Here is a 12479-nt window from a genome sequence, read left to right as displayed (position 1 = left end):
CACTTTCTCCTAAAAAAATGAATTCAACCATTTCTCTCCAAGCACCTGACAGTTTTCCACGTGAGACTGTCTGTAGCACATTTCTCCTCAGTACGTGGAAAAGGAGACAAAGTGTGTTTCTGTTACTTAGGAAAATGTCACTGCCGTTCCTAGAAAGTGGATCTAATACACAACAGCCATTTTCTTCTAGGGAACTCAGAACCAACTTAATTCACCCAAGGTCTGTCCACGCTGTGAGATCCAGGTTACAATACACCAGTCATCAAGACAATAAAGGTATTTAAGATACTTTAGAAGCCACACTTTCTGCTTGGCATTCTATGCAGGTAAGTCCTTTTGATGCAGGGTTTCTCAATCTATCCTCAGTCACGTGGCTGTCTTCCTATAAGTACATGACTCTACAGATGTTCACACGTGTGCTCTACAGAACGGGAGCAGTTCTACCGCCAAACACAGATTAAGGAAATGTGGCTGAGCAATGTGAATTAACTTGATTCATGCCTATCTGAAAATTCCAACAATACTTATTTTAAATGATCGCTTTGTATAATGTTCGGAGCTTTAAGACAAAGCAATAAACATAATCACATTAATATTTAAATTGTCATTATGGTTTCCTGGGAAATAGGCCAAGTATGAAATAGGTACCCACTTACCTTATGAATGTGTGAATTTTCTCCTGATCAGGTGGATATTGAAGATATCTGTCTGAGTTCTTAAACAGTGTGGCTTCCACAGCGATCTTCAGAATGCTGCAAAATTTTAAAGTGGAATTATGTAAAAGGCAGAGTAGAATTTTTGAAAACTTTAAATTGTATATGTGTTACCAATGAACTTTCTGAATTATAAATGTGTGCGTGGAATCTCCCCTACAACCTCACCCGATTTTTTTTTAATTTGAAATTCTGATTATTTGTCAAATTAACAAAGCAAGAATCATAGAGAGGGTAAAATGCCCTCATCATAGATATTCAGTTCTAACTTTCGTGATAAAGCATCACAAAATTTTCCCTTTCACCTCCAACAGAACTGTGACAAGCCAGTCAAGGTCCACCGAATCCAATTAGAGCAGTTTCTGGAAAAGGAGCTATGCTTCTTGACAACATTAGGGTGAAATACTGTGCAAGCTATTTTAACTTTAAGGAGGGCAATGGTAGCTACAATCATCTTTAGAACTGTGGCTGAAACGCTGTCGTAAATCAGTGACAGGGCGAAGGTACCTGCCAAGCTCTACTGGAAGTGGCCATTGGTTTGTCTGCCCTATACATCTATGGATTCTCCATGCTCTGCTGCATAGAACCAGAGGAATGTGAGAGGGTTAGAAATTTTAGGGCAGAGGACAGAAAAGTCACTACTGTCTTCCATAATTTTAGGAGAGTGATGGCGCATAATCTTATGAAAGGGGAAGTGAAACAGTTACAACTCCAGAGATCTGTTGCCCCATTTCCCTCACACCAGTGAGCCTTGACAAGCAGGCATCCCGGACATTTTATTCTCCTGTTTCACAAATCCATTTCCCCCCTCATTATTGGGTTTCACACTGCCTAATTATTGTGGTGGTGTACACAAGTCCCCTTTCCATACTTCCCTGTATCAGTAATGCTAGTAGAGACATGCCAACCTTTGGCTTCTCTTCTTTCAATGTTACTCTACTTGAGAATGCTAGGAAACAGACCTGCTGTGATCCTTTGTCTGTTTTGCAAACTTGCCTTCTAAATATTCCTTGCTTTGCCAAAACAAGTTCCAAAAGTACCAAGCTACGTACAGTTACAATCATGCTTTACACACATTATTCTGTGTGCCTATTAATCCATTCTGTAAAGCTCGGATTGCTTTGTTGGCTGTACTCTGAGAGGCCGAGTTCCCCTTTTATCTGTTTCCTTCCTGAAAGTCACCGTCTCGTTTAAGATTCCTCCATCAAAGTGCTCAACACTTTAGAAGAGTTAAAATTTAGGTTTATATTTCCCAGATAATACTTGGTAAATGGAATCAATGGACCATCAAAAGAGGGTTTTGTTTGTCTATGTCAAAGGATGGCCAAATGAAGGAGAGCCATGTAATTGTATACACTTCTGTATTTGCTCTCACATATTGTAGTCCTTACTTGAATGAAAAAAAGTGTTATTTGAGTCCTGTATCACCTATGTGCTGTTATGAATTGCCTAACACAATGAATGTCTAGTCTACAGTGCAAATGCATGTTGATTGAGTGTTCAGGAATAACATTTTCACATACTCATGAGGGTTAAATTCCTTTTACGTCAATACTTAGTTGGATTCCCAACACTTGAAGATGTTTTCAACGTAAGCCCAAATGTGGCCTCATACATATCTGGCTAGACCATGGTACTTCCATTCCATACTTTTACACAGTGTGTCTTTAAGTGAATTAAATCACCTCGTCCCAAATCACCTCGTCCCAAAATATGCTTAATAATCTCAATATGAAATTCTCAGTTCTTCAGTGTTGCCTAAGAGAAGTTGGAAATATGGGCTGTAGCCCCCATTTTCTCAATTTATTTTTAATTGATATTTGCCTGCAAAAGGTAATGCTTTCAAAATAGTTTATTGACCAAAAAAAAAAAAAAAAAAAGAAAAAAAGAAAGAAAAAAGAAAAGAAAAGACAAACTACTGATTCTCTTCCTGAGCTCAGGGGTCACTCACTAATACAAAGCAAGTGTAATATATAAACGTCTCCCTCTCTTTGTGTGATTTCCATAGGTAGGACAGGATAGGTATTTGTTCCCACTAGGTTAATATTTTCCCTGCTAATATTTGGTAAATGAAATCAACTGAACATCGATAGAGGGTTTTGTTTGCCTATGTTAAAGGAGGCCAAATGGAGTGGAGCCATGTAATTATATCCAGTCCTTCATTTGCTCACACATGCTGGACACGGAGCAGTAGCATCAATACAAACCGCATTTGATCAACACTGCAGAAGAATTGCGAAGGTACTCTCTCGCTTCTGTAATGTTCTTTCTCTACCTTTCAAAATTGAGTGGCTTGAAATAATTCCCCTGAAACTCCCCACCTCCCAGCCCTTCAAAGCCCAGTGTTCACACATGGTAGCATTAGAGGAAGGATTATTAAAGACCCCATTGGAGCTGGGGCCTATTCATTTTCTGTGTAAACCATGGGGTTCCTGTGCAGACAGTGATGTGCTAACAGGAACCCAGACAGCTGCTGCACCAAAGCTGCTCAGAGTGCAGGTGGAGAAACAGCTTGTGATATTAACAAGGCTACATCCTTCTTGTGGCTTTCTATAGCCTTTATTTAAAATAAAGAAAAATGCTTTCAAAGACTTATTTATAACTGTATCAAGCACAGATTGCACCCACATTTTACTGCAATGAGCACATGTGTTATTCATACTGATATTAAGTATTTTTTTCTTTTTTGAAGTAGCCAGAAGGAGAAAAAAAGTCTGTGGGGGGGTAGCTGTTTCCTGAGGATGGTTTCTGATAGAAACTACTAAAACTGTATCAATGATACTAATGGGTGAAAATAGCTTTTTAGGAATTTTAAAAGCCAAGAAAACAAACAAAGATTTAACGTAAATAGAGAAATCAAGACCTGAGAAATTAAATTTTGAAAAAAGCTTTTAAAGGCTATCACATCTGTTACATTTTTTTTTCACTCGACGATCATAATTAAATTAGTTCAATGGTTTTGTATTGCTATGGCTATAGTTAGGATTTCTTTCTAATTCCTCAACAAATTAGAGCAGCATTCTTCATATTAGAAATTGTCTTCATTATTTATTCTGAACATTTTCAAAGTTAAGTTATATCACTGCTCAGTTAAGCATTGCAACAATCGGTGATAATCAAGCTATACTGCTGGCTCTAATAAATTTGTACCCCTTTGGGAAAATACAAACACCACTGAGCACAGGTGAGGACTAATTTTGGTAGAAGGACATTTTAACATCTGTTGGTTCAGTTAATGAAGTCTTTGCCTCCTTCTTGGTGTGCATTTTTTTTCAAGGTTTCTTTGCATCTATTGCCATAAAATGAAGTCCACGTGTTATCTTTGGTACAGCATTATTTTGAGGGTTGAAAGAGATGCCGCAGTCAATGCCTTTGGAAAAAATATCCCATTGTCTAATGAACATTCAGGGAGCCATATGTTATCATTGCGGTAATTCATAAAAGCTAGGGTTATTTGGGGGATAGTATTTTCTAAAGAGCTCCGTAGGAAAATTATTATTTCATTTCATTCAGAACACTGAAAATATTAGTTTTATTTATTCTTTAAAAGAAAGATGTCTTTGTGGGTTTAGGGTAATTACTGTACCAAGTTCATGAAGTAGAGATGGGCAAAAGGTACATTATAGAGAGTGATTGTTACAGGAGACATAGGGGGAGAGTAAGCAGTGTTTCTGTGGAAAGCCTAAATGATACATGGGTAGAAGGCCTTTATCATTTTTTTCTTTTCTTTATTTTTCAATATTAGTTACAGTTTATTAACTTTGTATCCCAGCTGCATCCCGCTCCCTCATTCCCTCCGAATCCCACCCTTCCTCTCTCATCTCCTCCCTGCCCCTTTCCAAGTCCACTGATAGGGGAGGTCCTCCTCCCCTTTCATCTGACCCTACCTTATCAGGTATCTTCAGGACTGGCTGCCATGTCCTCCTCTATGGCCTAACAAGACTGCTCTTCCCTTGGGGGGTGGGGGCAAAGAGCCAGCCATTGAGTTCCTGTTAGAAATAGTCCCTGTTCCCCTTACCAGAGAAACCAAATTTGATACTGAGCTACCATGGGCTACTTCTGAGAAGGGGTTCTAGGTTATAGCCATACATGGTCCTTGGTTGGAGAGACAGTCTCTTAAAAGACCCCTGTACCCAGATATATTTGGTCCTTGTGGAGCTCCTGTCGTCTCTAGGTTATCCTAACTCCCCTTCTTTTGTATGATTCCCTGAATAAATTGTGCTGTTTCAAACATTTCAAACTTAACCACGCCCCTGAGCTTGTTAGTACCTCTCTCAGACTTAACTCTTTAAAATACCGAGGGTTAATACATGGTATTTCGTGGTCTCAGAGCCTTGGGTGGCCATTCATTCTTTATGTAGAGTAGTTTTGTTATTGTTTGAAGCATCAAAACAATATACACTTTGTTTGAAGGTCTTCATGAAGATATGCAATAAATGATCACACTTATGAGCACAACAAATAAGAAAATCAGTTGAGATAGAAGACTAATCCAAGAAAAAATGCAACTCTTAGAGAAATATCCTCTGAACTGCAAGGGAAAGGGAAATTACACATTCTATGTTTGTTTGGGTTTTTTTTTTGTTTTTGTTTGTTTGGTTTGATTTGTTTTTTTTTTTTTTTCAATTGCAGAAAAACATTATTGTGAAATTTAAAAGCAAGGATTTTTCAATGTGAAAATTTTAACCTTTTAAGTAGTGTGCTGTGTATTTTGTTATATTCCAGGCTATCGATAGAGTCCTTTCAACATGATTAATATCGGATTACAGAAATTACCTTTTTACCCCAAAAGCCTTAAGAAGGAAACATGAAGGAAATATTTTCATATCCTCCTTGTAGATTTAAGCCTAATTATTTTTAACAAAATTCAGAGGGAATGTAATGGAAATTTAGGTGAGAAAGCATTTCAATGAAATTCTTGCTGGGGTTGCGGTAGAGAGGGCATTTAGGAGGCTGGGAAAGAGAAGTGTTTAATGGTATATATGTATAAAAATGCCATAACAAAACCAATCGCTTTGTATGCTGACATCAAAGATTAATTAAAAATGTAATTAATAATAAAAGAGAGAACAGATTGTTAATGACAGAGTGAACACCAACAGCCCTTCTCCCAGGCATCAGCATGGCTTTTCCCTTTTCAGAATACAAGTAACCTAATATAAAATGTACGGATTGTATCACCTATCAAATTAATTCTGAACATGACAGGAAGGGCAGACAAGTGGCTGTTTTAGGAATGAATAGAGTTCATGAAGTATTTAATAAGTATCGATCCAGATTTCACCAGGGGGTGAGTTTCTCTCTGCTACTAAGTTAAGCGCTTTTGAAAACTGCATCAACTCGAAGGTCAGCAGTTCACCTCATCATAGCCAGTCACGAGCTACTGGGCACAGGAATCTTTATGAAATCAGGACAGAGCCCCTTTCATCTTTCCTCTACTGTCTCCCAACCACATTTGGAAATGGTAACAATCACGTGTATGAAACAGGGCATGGAGTTCAAGTCATCACTTAACGCACCTGAGAGGTAACTTACACGTGTGCCTGGACATCGCCGTCATGAACCCACAGAAGCAATTGGTACCGGCACAAAACAAGCCCACAGTTCTACGATAGGTCGGTACTCCCTAAACCTCACTCCTCACTGAGAATTATTGACAGCTGATTTCTGCTGAGGGAAGGAGAGTCATTTACTTTGATATTGAAAATAGATTCCTTTCCATAAAAGACATTCTGATCATGATGTCCCCTCCCTCATCTCTTTCCATTTTTTCCCACCACCCCACCCACTCAGCTTAATACAATTTCTCTCTCTCTCAAAAACAAACAGGTAACCTGGTTAGTAGCACATACCTTAAATCTCAGCATTCAGGAGGCAGTGGCAGAGGGATCTCTTTGAATTGGAGGACAGCCTGCTCTACATAATGAGTTCCGGGACGGCAATGGTGACAAAAATACTGTGACTCAAAACAATAAAATAAAATAAAATAAAATAAAATAAAATAAATATATAAATAAAAAGGGCATTCACACACTCATGCTATAGGTGCCCCGTGCTTCCATGGATAATCACATTCCATGAACATATAGGCAGTACTGACTGAACTTAGGGGTTATCAAAAAAAAAAAAAAAAAAAGAGACATGAAGGTAGAAGATGACATGGTGGAGGGACAGGGTAGGAAATGGATGAGAAAAATAGGGTGGATAGAATCATGTTTCATGGTACTCCTGTATAAGCTTTCTAGACAGAAAAAAGAGAGAGAGAGAGAGACTAGTTATACTCTTTGTCACTAATTGACATAAGGTTATCTCCCGCAGCTATTTACTAATCCTTCTGCTATGATGAAATAAGAAACGTCCCCTACAGCCTTAAGTATTTGAACTCTTGGTCCCCAGTTCATAGTGCCATTTGGCACTGTTGTGAAAACTTAGGAGGCAAAGCTTTCTTGGAAGAATGGGATCGCTGGGTTGGTCTGGAAGCTGTGTAATCTGTGCTTATTTTCTGTTCTTTCTCTTTCATTCTTGGCTGTGGACCCAGAAGAACAGATACCTTGCTGTTGCCATGCCTAACCTGCAGGCTGTGTCCTGTCTTCTATGCCCCCTGACCAGCATGCTGTCCTGTCTTTATGCCATTATGAACTGTAATCTTTGCGGAATGTAAGAAAAAAAAAAAAAAGAAACAAAAAAAAACCTCTTTTAAATTTTAGTCCTTTTTTCTTTTCTTTTCTTGTTTTTGGTATAGCATTACATATTCCAGCTAGAGGACACAAAATAAGAAAAAAGAGCTCTGTAGAGATAGATCAGGCAGAAGAGCTATAAATCAAGGAAAGGCAGCCAAGCATTGAAGGGTATGCTTGTAAAGCTAGTCCTGGGAAGGTAGAGACTGGAGTATCCTTGGGGTTTACTGGACATCCAGCATAGCATCACTGGCGGTGAGCTCCAGGCCAGTAAATGATGGCTCTGCCTCAAAATCCAAAAACAAAACAAATGTGTACACACCTGAAGAAACAGGTCACCTCTGAGCGCTATACCCAAGTACATATATGTGCCTATGTCTCCACACACACAAATGCACCTTCATATGCTCATGAACACACACACAAGTACAAGAAAGAATTCACAGGCAACACTGTTTCTTTTGTTGAATTTTCAAGTTCAGTTTATATGTCATCCTTTTTTCATATCAATTTCCATCTGAGCTTTGATGCTTCTCTGGACCCGAAGCTAACTGAACAGAAAAGACAGTTTAATGGCCTGTGCTTCAAATGCTCTATAAAAGGACATAGTTAATATAGTGCCAACTTCACACTTTAATTCTCATCTTCTTTTCTTCATTCTAGACTTCCATATTGGCAAAATGAGCATATAACTTGAAAGCCAACTTTAAACTGTAAAGAATGGGGATGTCCTGAGAAGATTCTTTCATATTTTTATTTTATAAAACTCTAACTTTTGTTATGAACAATGTAAGTTCTGTCTGGCACAGTCCTCTGAGTTGTTAAAATGACCTTTCATGATCTTGTCCACCTGTTTCCCTCAAGAGTAGGATAATTATACTCATATCTAGGGCTTCATGCTCTTTGTGGCTTTATGGAATACTTTGCTAAGACCTACTGGACTGGCTCTATATCAAGATAGATTTTTCTCTTTAAACTAGGACTGTGTTAATGTGACAGGGTATAAATACAATGAGAGGATGAGCAATTTAATCACCGTTACTTTGATGGATAGAGTTCATATTTGGGTTAATTTGCCTAATGCCTTGAATGCAAATTGGTCACTTGTAATAGTTATCTGTATTTTGTATATGCTCAATAGGAAAGAGCAGAAACAACCTGGCAATTTCTGGATGATACAGGTAAAGCAGTCCTGCATCTCCATATCCATCCAGCACATTCTTCACCTAATATAAATCCTACACAGAACTATTTACTTAGCTTTTAAGTGAACCTTCTCACATAAATGTTGAAGACAAAATTAGATTCTGAAATGTCCTCAGCCACAAAATACACTATACATGTGATTCTCTTCCTTTTGTTGTGGTTAAAATCCTTTTGGAAGTCATCCCTTGAGTGAGGTTAAAATAGTAAAATTTTCATTTGCAAGCACCCATTACTGTGTGTCTATTACAGGTGGCTTCCTTATTCACCAGCGTGAAAATGGTTTAGTTATGAGTTTAAAGGATGCACCTATTTGGTGGACCTTCTTGTTTGGGTAGATAGAAGTCTTGCCTTCCTTGACATTAGCATTTCTTTTTCATATAGCAAATGAACATTTTCATAAATTTTTCATTTTATGATGATGAAAAATTGGTGGAAAACATCATAGCAGCTTACTTTCTTTATCTAATGTCGGTAGACAAAGTAAAACAAAAAATCAAGCTTGATTTTCTAAATGATGAACATAGTTCAAGTATTCCCGTTAATAGTCCTAAAGGGTTCCTTCAAGCAATGTAATAGATTATATTTAAATATGTTCACAAGATAATAATGATACAAGATTATCAAATACTAATCCTGTGATTAAGATATTTTAAAAGCCACTAACTTTATCATCTAATAATCTGGGCTTTGAAAGACAAGCATAAATATTGACATTTATGTTTACAGAAAAAGATAAATATTTAATATTATCCCTAGAAAAAATGAAATAAATTGTACACAGTGCAAAAACTATACACTGGTAAGGTAGAATTAGGAGAGAAATTTCAACAGTATTCCCAAATACAAAAGGCAAAATGCATTTAAAACTTCATTCATATCAATTATAAGACAATGACAATTAAACAGCTGTAATGAAAAGAAGATGGGGTTCTAGGGTATTCCCCACTTTTTTTTCTAGCCGATTTAATGTGTCTGGTTTTATGTTGAGGTCTTTGATCCACTTAGACTTCAGTTTTGTGCAGGGTGATAAGTATGGATCTATTTTCATTTTTCTACATGTAGACATCCAGTTGGACCAGCACCATTTGTTGAAGATGCTATCTTTTTTCCATTGAATGGTTTTGGCATCTTTGTCAAAGATCAGGTGTCCATAAGTGTGTGGGTTTATTTTTGGGTCCTCTGTTCAGTTCCATTGATCCACTATTCTGTTTCTATGCCAGTACCATGCAGTTTTTAAGACTGTTGCTCTATAGTACAACTTAAGATCAGGGATGGAGATACCTCCAGAAGATCTTTTATTGTAGAGGATTGTTTTAGCAATTCTGGGTTTCTTGTTATTCCATATGAAGTTGAGAATTTTTCTTTCCAGGTCTGTAAGAATTGTGTTGGTAATTTGATGGGAATTGCATTGAATCTGTAGATTGCTTTTGGTAAAATGGCCATTTTTACTATGTTAATCCTGCCAAGCCATGAGCATGGGACATCTTTCCATCTTCTGATATCTTCTTCTAATTCTTTCTTCAGAGACTTGAAATTTTTTTCATACAAGTCTTTGACTTCCTTGGTTAGGGTTACTCCGAGGTACCTTATGTCATTTGTGGCTATTGTGAAGGGTGTTGTTTCCCTAATTTCTTTCTCAGCCCTTTTGTATTTTGTATACAGGAGGGCTACTGATTTTTTTGAGTTAATTTTGTATCCGGCCACTTGGCTGAAGGTGTTTATCAGCTGTAGGAGTTCCCTGGTAGAGTTTTTGGGGTCACTCACGTATACTACCATATCATCTGCAAATAGTGATAATTTGACATGCTGGAGAGGTTGTGGAGAAAGGGGAACACTTCTCCACTGCTGGTGGGAATGTAAACTTGGACAACCACTCTGGAAATCAATCTGGCACTTTGTCAGACAACTAGGAATAGAGCTTCCCCAAGATCCAGCCATACCACTCCTGGGCATATATCCAAAAGAGGCTCAAATACACAAAAAGGACATTTGCTCAACCATGTTTGTAGCAGCTTTATTTGTAATAGCCAGAAGCTGGAAACAGCCCAGATGCCCCTCAACTGAAGAAGGGATGCAGAAACTGTGGTACATCTATACAATGGAGTATTACTCAGCAATGAAAAATAAGGAAATCATGAAATTTGCAGGTAAATGGTGGGACCTGGAAAGGATCATCCTGAGTGAGTTGTCCCAGAAGCAAAAAGACACACATGGTATATACTCACTCATATAGACATACAACATAGGACAAACCCACTAAAATCTGTTCATCTAAAGAAACTAAGCAAGAGAGAGGACCCTAACTAAAACGGTCAATCCCCATCCTGAAAGGCAAAGAGGATGGACATCAGAAGAAGAAGAAAACAGGAAACAACCCAGGAACCTTCTACAGAGGGCTTTTGAAAGCCAGAAGAAGAAAACAGGAAACAAACTAGGAACCTACCACAGAGGGCCTCTGAAAGCCTCTGCCCTGCAGACTATCAAAGCAGATGCTGAGCCTGATGTTCAACTGTTGGGCAGAGTGAATGGAATTTTATGTAAGAAGTGGGAAATAGTAAGGGCTGGAGAGAACAGGGTCTCCACAAGGAGAGCAACAGAACAAGAAAATTTGAACACAGGGAACTTCCCAGAGACTCATACTCCAACTAAGGACTATTCATGGAGAAAACCTAGAACCCCTGCACAGATGTAGCCCATGGCAATTCAGTGTCCAAGTGGGTTACATAGTAATGGGAAGAGGGACTGCCTCTGACATACTCTGATTGGCCTGCTCTTTGATCAACTCCCCCTGAAGGGGGAGCAGCCTTACCAGGCCACAGTAGAGGACAATGCAGCCACTTTTGATGTGAACTGATAGACTAAGATCAGAAAGGAGAAGAGAACCTCCCCTATCAGTGGACTTGGGGAGTGGCATGCATGCAGAAAGGGGAAGGAGGGTGGGATCAGGAGGGGAGGAGGGAGGAGCTTATGGGGGGATACAAAATGAATAAATTGTAATTAATAAAAAAAAGAAAAGAAGATGGGGAAAGACATAGTAACATATTCACCAGAAGTGATATTAAGTATATAAAAAATGGGGAAAAGACCTGGACCCTACATTACTTTGTATCTTGCAAAGCTAGTGATTAACTGTGATTTATCTGTGATTGGAAGAAAGGGTCAAGCTATGCATTCACAAATTTCTGATGTCTGGGTATGATTAGCAGATTAAGGTTACTTTTGAGAAAAGTTACGGAGCATCGTGTCATGTGAGATAGTTAAACAGCCCTGACCACATGACATTTTAATATATTTACAGCATTTTCTCTCTTTGAGCAGGATCCAAATCTGTATTTCTTGGGACCACTTGTAAACAGTCAGAAGTAAACCATGAAGGAGTAAGCTAATCTGACAGCCCAGAAGAAAAACATGCTTTCCCTGAAGTATTCCTTGAATACTAAAGTCATCATCTTGTCAGTTTTTTTTTTCTCAAAATATATAAGAAGAATTGCAGGTACTATGTTTGAGATCACATAGATTTAAGATACACTCACTGAGGGGCTTACAGTTGCCATTTTTTTTCTCTATTGTAGTGACTTCAGTTTAAAGACCAGATGTTACTCTCTACCATATTTACAAATATGGGTGTGTAAAGTGGCCACTGGATATATTAACCAATTAAAAGGCTGACAATAAGACTCCATGATGACAACAACAACAAAAGAAATAGACCTGGAGCAACTGTCCACATATTTGGCAAGTAGGTGTTTATGCCACATAATGCACAGCAGATTGTGTGGGTTAAGAATTTCTATCTCAAAAACCTGGGCAGCAATGTCACTGATTAATGACCACAAATGGTTGTGACAGCAATGAGCGAGGAAAGGAAAACTCATTTTCCAAC

This window comes from Meriones unguiculatus, chromosome 11 (genome assembly GCF_030254825.1).
Source record: "Meriones unguiculatus strain TT.TT164.6M chromosome 11, Bangor_MerUng_6.1, whole genome shotgun sequence".
In the NCBI taxonomy this organism is placed as follows: Eukaryota; Metazoa; Chordata; class Mammalia; order Rodentia; family Muridae; genus Meriones; species Meriones unguiculatus.
Note: the sequence above shows the minus strand (reverse complement) of the source record.